The sequence below is a fragment of the Mauremys reevesii genome, linkage group 9 (assembly GCF_016161935.1).
Source record: "Mauremys reevesii isolate NIE-2019 linkage group 9, ASM1616193v1, whole genome shotgun sequence".
NCBI classification, from domain to species: domain Eukaryota; kingdom Metazoa; phylum Chordata; order Testudines; family Geoemydidae; genus Mauremys; species Mauremys reevesii.
Genome location: NC_052631.1, coordinates 63,027,127 through 63,037,468, shown reverse-complemented (window position 1 = coordinate 63,037,468; position 10,342 = coordinate 63,027,127). Strand labels below are relative to the sequence as shown.

General features: G+C 54.6%; 1 long non-coding RNA gene across 1 annotated transcript; it reads left to right on the top strand.

Annotated features, from left to right (window-relative positions):
* Positions 1 to 274: 274 nt before the first annotated feature.
* Positions 275 to 4,784, top strand: LOC120372321. Its single transcript, XR_005584860.1, has 3 exons — positions 275 to 630; positions 4,346 to 4,415; positions 4,581 to 4,784. It is a non-coding gene; the product is annotated as an uncharacterized LOC120372321 (long non-coding RNA).
* Positions 4,785 to 10,342: the final 5,558 nt, after the last annotated feature.

Below are 10,342 nucleotides of genomic sequence, written 5' to 3'. Positions count from 1 at the left end.
CCCTTAATTTCAACCTTTGAGGATCTGGGCCTCAGTCTGCTCCGCAGGCCATCAAGCTGCAAGATGGAGCCTTTCATGTGCTTGTGAGCTGCGTGTGAACCGCAGCTTTTGCTGCTTTCTAGTCCATGGCCCTCCGCCCCCGGGATCCTGCAGTGAGATGGCAACGCTGAACTTGTAACGGCACAACCATTTCCATGGCAACACCAGATACAATTGGAGCTCTCTGATTGGCTGTCGGTGACATCACCTATATGCAGTGCATGAATCTCCACATTTAGAGGGAGGTTTTCCCAAGTTGGCGCAACACGCCCGGCTTCTGCATGGCACGCGCTGATCTGCCAGGGTGTCTGCAGCCCAGTGCTGGTCTCTGTGTCTGGGATGCACAGAGAAGAGGAGGGCATTAGGAGGTGGGAATAAAGACGGTGTGGCAGGAGGAGGCCACAGACCCCTATACAGAGATGGGCATGAACCTGCACCTGGATCCAAACCCACTGGAACCTCAGGGAAATTCAGATCTGCATGCGAACTGGGCAGCTCTGTCTCATCTCTGGTTTCTGAGACTGCTGAAGTGGGTACCTGGGCTCTTGACAAAAACTCCATGCACTGAGCCCAGCTCATGTACTGTGACAGGTAGGGATGGGTGAAATGGATCAGCTAAAATAGTGCATGCCCCTTCCAGATGCCAGAGCCTGCAGATACAGGGAGGGGAACATGTGGCCTAAGAATTACATAGGGGGTTTCCAGGGGTTTGTTAGCCCTGGGCCATGGTTACCTTTATTCTCTCCTGGCTAATAATCACAGATGCATTCTCACATTCAGGACTAGTTATCTACAGGGCTGAGCATCAGGGAAGCTGAGGTGCCGATCTGGTCCCCATCACGTTAGCATCGCTTCACAGTCACCAATGGATTTATCCTTGCAACACTCCTGCCCCATGCTGCACTATTATCCCCATCTTACAGACGGGCAACAGAGAGACTAAGAGACTCGCCCAAGGGCAGAGTAGGGAATCGAACCCAGGTCAGCACCCAAACCACTAGGCCATCCTTCCTCTCTACCTCCCCGTGCCAGGCGAGACCAGCATGCTGCTATATCCATGCAGAGCCCACAGCTGCAGGGTGCAGAAAGGCAGAGAGCCTGAAATTCCTGCAGGCAATATACAGAGTCTGTTTCCCTAGCATAAAGTGGGGAAATGGGACCTCAGCCCAGGGGTGCCAGAATGGGGAGCCAGGGGGCCATGGGCCCCCCACTTTTTATGGGCGGAAGAGCGAGTGATGAGCGGAAAGGGGTGGAGAGGAGCAAGCAGAGGTGGGGTCTTGGGGGAAAAGGCAGTGAGGGAGTGGGTCCTTGGGGGAAGAGGTGGTGTGGGGGCAGAATCTTGGGTGAAGAGGCGGTGTAGGGGCGGAGTCTTAGGGGAAGGGGTGGTGTGGGGGCTCAGGGAGAAGGAGTGGTGTGGAGGCAGGGCAGGGCCCCGGTTCAGGCACCTGTGGCCCTCCCACTTTTAGAGTGCTTCCGCCTCTCCTCCCTCAGCCCTTCCTCTGGGGATATTAAGAGGGCACAGGGACCAGCTCGTCCTATATATCTGTGATGCCCTTAGAGTGAGGAAGGCACAATTTAAAGACTTTAAAATTGACTCAGGAGCTGATGTCACAGGACCATCACCTTGACCGAAGTCATGTGACCCAGCTCTGACTCGCCCTGGAGGTATTCTGAACTGCTTGGGCCAATGTGCCACAGAAACAACTTACAAACACTTTGCATTCAGCTATGCATCCAAACCGCTGGGGGATGGAAAATTGGGTTTCTGGCCAAGTGTGGATTTTGGCAGAAGGCGTTTGCTTGCCTGGAAACCTTTGACCTTTCGTGGAAACAAGGCTTTCCAGCAAAAAGCTGACAGTTTCCCCTGGGGAAACCCACCGTTTTCTGATCAGCCCTCTTTAGCAGTAATGAATTGCACACTGACATGATGGCATGGAGATGGGTACTTTAGGGTTTCTGAGGGAGAGCAAAGGCTGGCTCCTCGGTTGGTGTGAGTCGGGGTAACTCCATGGGCCCTACATGAGTGGAATTCAACAGCACGGTCTGTGGCTTCTCTCTAGATCTGTTTTCCTCATCTCTTGAGCTGGTTGGATTTCCCACCTGGTGCCCTCCCTGCAGAAGGCAAGGCTGGGATTCTCCATGGGGGTTCCCTGAGGGCATGGAGGCTTGGTCACTTGCGTTAAAGCTTCCTCACTCAGGCCTCCAGATCCCATCAACCCTGTCAGCTAGGGCAACTGAGTCATCTCCATCAGGGTCCTGGGAGGAGACGATGCCCATCCAGCTCTGCTGTAGCCCATCACAAACTACGGGGACGGGATCTCCCACAAATGCAGAGAACCCCGGGGAGCCACCAGATCAGGGTTTCCCCTACTGGTGAGGCTTCTTAAGAAAAGAGATGAAGCATCTTCACCTGGCCTGAACACCGGGGTTCATTCTCCTTGTTTGTCTCTCTCCTCCATTTTGGATCCCGCCCCCGCCACTCCTCCTTTGCCTTCTTGCTGTCTCACTCTCTGCCTTCAACCCAAAGCTCAACAGCCTCTGCACTCTCTGGCCCTGGTGTAAATCAGAAGTGACTCCCACTGGTGTAAATGGTAGAGTAAGAGCCCCTCTGCAGGGGAAGACTCTGTCTTTTAGTCCCACTTCTCTTCCCCATTCCCCATGTATTCAGATCGCCAGCAGATTTGTGCCTTTTACCTTTTAAACTCTCCTCCCCCATCCAGCCCCAGTGCATTTGCACACACCTGTGTTTCTCTTGCGCTATCTGATCATTAGCGAAAAGAATTTATAGCAACTAAGCAAAGCCAGGTGCTCTCTCTGCCCCTCCCTGCCCCACCCTTGCCCTTCTTCCAACCCCACAGCACAGACTAATCTCGCCCTCACCCAGGGCGTGGCGAGCTTGCTAGATAGCACCAGATCCTGGAGCAGCTGCACTAGACCCAAGGCTAAGTGGCTACAACAGGCTGGGCATGGCACTGCCACAGCTGCCAGGACATGGGGCTAGAGTGAGAAGCTTTCACTTCAAGAACAAATGGCAAATCAAGTGGTATAGGGAGGGGACAACAGTTAGAATACTTTTGCCCAGCCTAGGTGGCACAGGCACTGACTTTTGGTTTTGCTGGTGGGTGCGCCTCTCTGCTCTTTTCTCTGCCCCCGTGTGAGTTGGGGGAAGGAGGCTGACTGGGAGGTGGGGCAGAGCATGGGCAGGGCCTCGGGGGAAGAGGAGGAGTGGGGAGGGGTGGAGTGCAGCTGAGGCCTCGGGTGTAAGGTTGCCAGGTGTCCAGTTTTTGACCGGAACACCTGGTTGAAAAGGGACCCTGGCAGCTCGGCCATTAAAAGTCCAGTTGGTGGCACAGGCAGGCTCCCTACCCAATTCCACATGACTCCTGGGAAGCTGCCGGCATCACGCTCTGGCTCCTAGGCGGCCAACGGGAGCTGAGGGGGCAGTGCCTGCAGGTGCGGGCAGTGCACACAGCTATGCGGTTGCACCTCTGCCTAGTAGCCAGTGGGAGATGTCACTGCTTCCCAGGAGCTGCGTGAGGTAAATGCTGCCTGGAGCCTGCACCCCTCACCCCCTCCTGCACCCCAACCTGCTGCCCCAGCCTGGATCCCCCTCCTGTGCCATGAACCCCTCATTTCTGACCCCACCCCTGAGCCCACACCCCCAGCCCAGAGTCCGTACTCCCTCCTGCACCCCCACCCCCTGCCCCAGCCGGAATCCCCTCCTACAACCTGAACCTCTCATCTCCAGCCCTACCCAAGAGCCTGCACCCCCAGCCGGAGCCCTCACCACCTCCCACACCCCAATCCCCTGCCCCAGCCTGGTGAAAATGAGCGAGTGAACGAGGGTTGGGCAGAGTGAGCGATGGAGGGAGGGGGGATGGAATGAGCGGGCGTGTGGCCTGCAAGAAGGGGTGGTGCAGGGGGTGGGGCAAGGGTGTTCAGTTTTCTGCAAATAGAAAGTTGACAACCCTACTTCGGGGAAGAGGCTGAGTGGGGGCAGGGCAGAGCATGAGTAGGGCCTTGGGGGGAAGACGCTGAGCGGGGACAGAGTGCAGGCAGGGCCTCGAGGGGGCGGGGGGAAGGCTGAACAGGTGCAGGGTGGAGCGTGAGTGGGGCCTTGGGGGAAAGACACTGAGTGTGGATGTAGGCTCAGGACAGAGTGCAGGCAGGGCCTCGGGGAGGAAGAGGCTGAGCAGGGCTGGGGTCTCAGGGCAGAGCAGGGGGCAGGGCCATGGTCCATGCGCCAAGGCTCACAAAAGATTACGCTGGCCCTGCAGGTGCTGAGCACCCCCTATTTTTTTTTCAGTGTGTGCATGAGCCCCGAAGTACCCACAGAGTCGGTGCCTATGCTAGGTGGTACATTCCAATAGGGTGAGGTAAGGACCAATCTTACAACATTCCTCAGCAGATCAATGGTCCAATTCGCCAGGTTTCCTGGCTCTGCCACTGAGCAGCACTGGAGGGTTCATGGCCAGGTTTATTATTTGTATTTCCATAGTGCTGAGCAGCCCTAGTCATGGGGCAACTTTCCCTTGTGTTAGGTGCAGCACAGACATAGAACAAAAAGACAGCCCCCGCCCCCAAAGAGCTTGCAAGCTGCGTATAAGATAAGCGACAAGAGATGGATCCAGATAGACCGACTGGAGAGTACAAGACAACCCTGAGACACTCCTGGTCAGCATGACGGGCAGTGAGCTCAGCACGCCTGCAGCCTCGCTGTTGTCAAGTTTTCTCTAGCTGTCACGGCAAAGGCGAGTTCTAAGGAGGGGTTTGAAGGGATGCTGAGGCAGCTTTGCAGAAGTGTATGGGGTGCTCCTCCCACACACAAAGGGGCCTGTTTGGAAATTTAACAAGCAGGCAATGGAGGCTGTCATCATGGGCCCACCGGAGATGAGCGTTGAGCGCACGTAACCCCCTTCCCACTGCACCTGAGTGCAAAGCTGTCCCCAGGGGTGCCTCCCTCCTGACCCACAGCTGAGATCGCTACCATTGGCACTTGCCCTAGAGCACGAGGAGTGGGTCTCTGAGCCCAGCTGACCATGAATGCAGATGTTGCTCTTGTGAGTGACAGGTCCTTTCCGGAATCAGCCCAAGCTATTGGTAGCAGCAGGAAGTGCCCCAGGTGAATGCTGTGCTCCTGAACGTGTCCCAGGGAGCTGACTCTGCCCACTAGGATGGGTGTGGGTCTTTTCACATCCTCACTGAACAACCCTTCCCCAATGTCCGCAGCCCCAGTTGTTGGGACATGGAAAAACCTGGAGTGAAGCACAGGTCCCCTGCAAAGTGGTGCTGAGCACACAGCTGCACAGTTACTGGGGACTTTCACAGGCCATGATGTTGAAGATACGGTGTCCTGGGCTTTGTGGGAACTCCACGAATCTGTGACTTGTGTCATGAGCTTTATTAATCATGGCTATCCCCACAGCATGGACCCCCCCCACCCCCAAATCCCATATCATCCTACACCAGGCTCAGTATAAAACCTGGGATGGCTTCACTAAGGGCCAAGATCTTCTTTGGTTGTTCCCAGTCAGGAATCTGGATGTGACATCTCCAAGTCTGGCTCATCCCACTGCTGCTGCGAGGATACTGCCCTCACAAACACGGCTGGATCAGCAGGCCAAGAACACAAGATAGCTGAGGTCTGAAGGGACAGGCTGGAAGGAAAGGGGAGTCTCTCACTCCAGACCCATGTTTGATCAACCTGTAAATACCACAACCTGTAAATACCACTTACTGTTATGGCTGCATGGGGGGATTTGGAAGGTAGCACAGATTAGAGACCCACCCAAGAGCAGTAGAGGAACTTTCCTCCTTCAAAGCCATTTCAGTCCACTTGTTACTCTGCCTGTTGCAGGCCTCTGTAGGCCCATCCTGAGCTGGCCTGCCTTTGTCTGATACACATGCTGAAAGAGGGGAGCCATCAGATGAGCAGGCAACAGATGAACACAGGGTACCCCACAATCAGGGAGTGTGCTAAATGGAACCTCCCAACTAAGGCCTTCAACCATGCTTCCTGTGACTGTGATCTCAATAGACCCCAGGGCACTTTTCATAAACCTGTGGTGTAGCTAATCCCATTGTCCTGCCTGGATTCTCTGTGTGATTATTACTTCTTGTAGCAAGGTGCTGGTGCAAGGCACCTAATTAGCCCCTGCTCAGCCAGCCCCAATCAAGGGACATAGATTGAGGCTGGAGAGAAGTCTGGTGCCTGTCCTTTAGAACTGGCTGCACCTGTGGGCATGAGGCTTCAAGGGCTACAAAGGCTGGCAGCCAGATGAGAGGGAGATGGTCAGTCTCCAGGCTGAGGGTGGACTCTGGGTGGGAGAGGAGATTGTCAGGTCTGCAAGCTTTGTAAATAGTATCACTGGTGGTGGGAGAACTTGTGTAAATAAAGCCATGGGTGCTGCAGAAAGAGAAGCCTCTCTGTGCTTTATTGGGGCAGCAGAGGGCCCCAGAAAGAGGTGCGGGCAGGGGACCCTGTTACACTTCTGTTGAGCTGAGATTCCCCCTTCAGTTTTACCTGGAGGAGTTTTTATTTACTTTACCTGCTGAAAATCATGGAATGTCATTGCTGTGCTCCCTGTGCATCCCCCCTCCCCCCCCAGGGGCTGCAGTTCAGTTGTTCATGCGTCAAATGACTCCCTTTTGCATGCTGAAGGGGAGGTCTTCTGGCCAGTTAGTGCTCTGCCTTATTGTCCTGGGAGAGGAAGTCCACATCAGTGGAGATCTGGGTGAAGGAATGGCCTGTTAATTACCCCAGGCAGCAGGATTTGGATGTTAAATGCAACCAAAGTTTCAATGGAGTCTAAGGGCAATATGCTGCATTAAGCATCCGGTCCCCTTAACAATAGTGCAGTGTTGGTGCCAATGATTCCACCCAGTCTCCATGGCCCATTCACTCCTTGGCCTCTCTACTGTACCAAGAGAACTCCTTAGTGCCAGTAGTTTTGTTATGGAGTCACCTGTCTCAGATCATTTCACGTAAACTCCAAGCCCCTGCTAGACAGTCACATTTTTAGGTCTCCACTCTCTATTGCCCAGGGCAGCAGCTGAACCAGTGATCTGGAGGTGAAAGGTTCCATGTCCTATAGCCAATGACTGACTCCATAGTACACAGCCACTGAATGCAAATCTTTATATGAAAGGCTTGATAGAGCAATGACTGTGTCACATTCTCTGGCCTGTGTTATGCAGGAGGTCAGACTAGATGATCAGCATGGTTCCTTCCCATCTGAAATTCTCTGAGTCTATGAAATTACAAGGAAAATTACAACAGTTTGCAGGGTTAAAAACATTTTCTCCTGCTGTGTCATAAACCCAGACAACACAGCCTGTTAGAGCTTGGTCACCATAAAGTGAGATGAGCTCCCGGCGTGACCTGGGGAGAATCGCTTGCCTGCTCCTCCAAGCCTCAGTTTTCCCACTGACCACACCAAGAGAAAGGGGGAGCTGAGTTCCCACAGGTCTGTAACATGTTCTGAGTTCACCAGAGGGTGAAACTGGAAGTGAAACTGACCATACAGCCCTGTCTGGCTTCCGCATCCCAGCCGAGCAGCTACAAAGAGTAAACTCGTGGCAGGAGCGAGGAGAGTGAGCTAGAGGAGTTTAAAGTGTGTTAGGCTTAATTACTAACAGTGGCTGGTCCTGACATAGCCCGCTCCTACTTCTGAGTGCTTTGCACACTGCACCATGATTGACAGCAGTGCAGAACATGGGCAGATCTATATGCTGTTCAGCCTGACAGGGCCCCTTTAAGCCCTCACCACTCTTGCAAACTTCCTTAGAAAAGCAACTGAACAAGCACATCTCCAAAGGCCCAGGGTGTTTGCTCGCCTGGCCGGTTCCCCGAGCTCTCCCGGCTTCTCTTAGTGCGAGTTTCAGATGCTGGAAACACCCTTTGTAATGAAATGTGACTTGAGAAATGTATCCATGGCAACAATGAGCCCCCCCACCGCACCCAGGGGCTCAAGGGCCCCAGCTGCATCCCCTCCCAGCCATGAGAAAGAACTGTTCCCAGGGGTGAGGCCAGCTTCCCCTCCCAGCCCCAGGAGCCAGATACTGCACTGTCAGCAGCCACATCTGTTGCCCCAGTGGGACAGGGTGAGAACACCTTCCCCCCTCTACTCAGGAGCCAGATGCCAGGAGGACAGGGGAAGCAACCTAGCTGAGCCTGCACCTGTTTACCCAGGATCCAGACACCAATGAGACAGAGAGAGAACACTCCACCTTTCCACCTAGTATCCAGACACCCGTGGGTCAGGGGAGGTGGGCAGGAAGCAGGGGCTGTGGACCAGTCGGACATTCCTGAGCCCTGCAGTTTCATCCCTGGACACCTCCTCAAAAGGACAGAGGTGGTCACAGAGCAATAGGGGCAGATGGGTCCCCTCTCCTACCACTTCCTGTGGGCAGCCTCCTCCTCAGAGCTATTGCCAGCTATCTGTCCATGCAGGCAAGCCAGCTGTCTGGGGAAGGAGAGCAGCCTTCAGAGCCCTGGGAACCTGTGACATCAGGAGTGATGGATGGTGGAGGGGCCAGATCCACAGGGAGGTGTGGAGAGGTCACCGGATAACTTGCAGGGGTGGCCATGCGGAGGAAGGACTATCCCACCCAAGATAGAAATAAGTGCCCCCCACTTACCCTTTGTCGAAAGGCAATGCCATGCCCCAAGAGGACCTGTCTCATCTGATCTGGGTGGGCTTCCCTGTATGTCAGGGGTTCTCAAACTGAGGGTCGCAAGGTTATTACATGGGGGGTCACGAGCTGTCAGCCTCCACCCCAAACCTTGCTTTGCCTCTAGCATTTATAATGGTATTAATATATAAAAAATAGATAAAATATATAAAAAAGTGTTTTGAATTTATAAGGGGGGGTCACACGCAGAGGATTGCTATGTTAAAGGGGTCACCAGTACAAAAGTTTAAGAACCACTGCTGTATGTTCTACCTCAAAGCAGGGCCAGTGCAAGGATGTTTCATGCCCTAGGCAAAACTTCCAGCTTGTGCCCTCTCACCCCTGCGCCCCCGCCCTGAGGTGCCCCCCGCGACAGCTCCCCCTCTGTACCCTGAGGCGTCCCTCTTGCGGCAGCTCCCCACCCCAGCTCACCCCTTCTCCGTGCACGAGCACCCCATCGCTGCTTCACTTCTCCCACCTCCCAGGCTTGCGGTGCCAATCAGCTTAGGTGCCGCAAGTCTGGGAGGCAGGAGAAGTGAAGCAGCCACAGCGTGCTCGGGGAGGAGGCGGGGCAGGGGTGAGCTGGGGCAGGGAGTTCCCTTGTGTGCCCCCCTGTCCCCCCTTACTTGCTGCAGGCGGCCCTCCACACGCTCCCCTGCCCCAGCTCCCTCTGCCTAAATGCCGGCAGCGACCGAGGTGGCCAAAGATTCGGCCGCTGCGATCGCTGCCGAAGAAAATGGCACCCCCCAAATCCCAGCGCCCTAGGCGACTGCCTAGGTTACCTAAATGGTTGCACCGGCCCTGCCTCAAAGGCATGTTGTCATACCTGCTGGGCTGGGGTAAGCCCTCCTCTCGGCTAGATGGGAGACTTCTGAGGGAAACTCCCATGGTCTATTACCCCTTACCAGGCAGTTCCCTAAACCACTGTCCCTCAGGAGGAGACAGTGTGCACTAGTCTCCTGGCCAGAGCCCTAGACTGGGATCCAGGAACCCTGGACTCTAGTCCTGGCTCTGCCATCATCTCACTATGTGACCTCAGGACTAAGTCATTCCAGTCCAGATCCTAGAAGTTAGGAGTCTCAAGGGTGCTGGCCTTCCCCTTTCTGTGGTTCAGCTCCCATCTGTGAAAGGAGGTTAATCCACCTCCAGGGGGCTTGGGAGGATCAAATCCATTGACTGTGCATGGCTCTGATACTATGAGGATGATGCCAATATCTGGCTAATGATGTCAGGGGGGTGGTGCTGCTGCCATCTTTCTGAGATGTAGAATTGAGGTGTCCTCAGTGGTAATAATGATCCCTGGGCAATTAGCACCCAGATCCTCCATTGTGTGCTGGATGGATTCCAGTTTTGGCAGTTACATGCCACTTGAGTCAAGTGCCACCTGCCGTTTCAGGAGCTCGGTTGTCTCCTGCCTGACAGCATGGTTTTGCATGGAGCTTGCTTTTAAATAGTCACCAGGATGCACCCCAGAGGCAGGTGAAAGAGATACCCCTTCTGGAACACCTGCAAAGTGCCCTCTGCTGAAAGGGGCTACCACGGAAATCAAAGAGCTGCACGAGAAGCCTCAGTCTTAGTACAGCTTTAACTAGAAGCCCAGCTTTTAGCCCACCGGGCATTAATTCCCTCT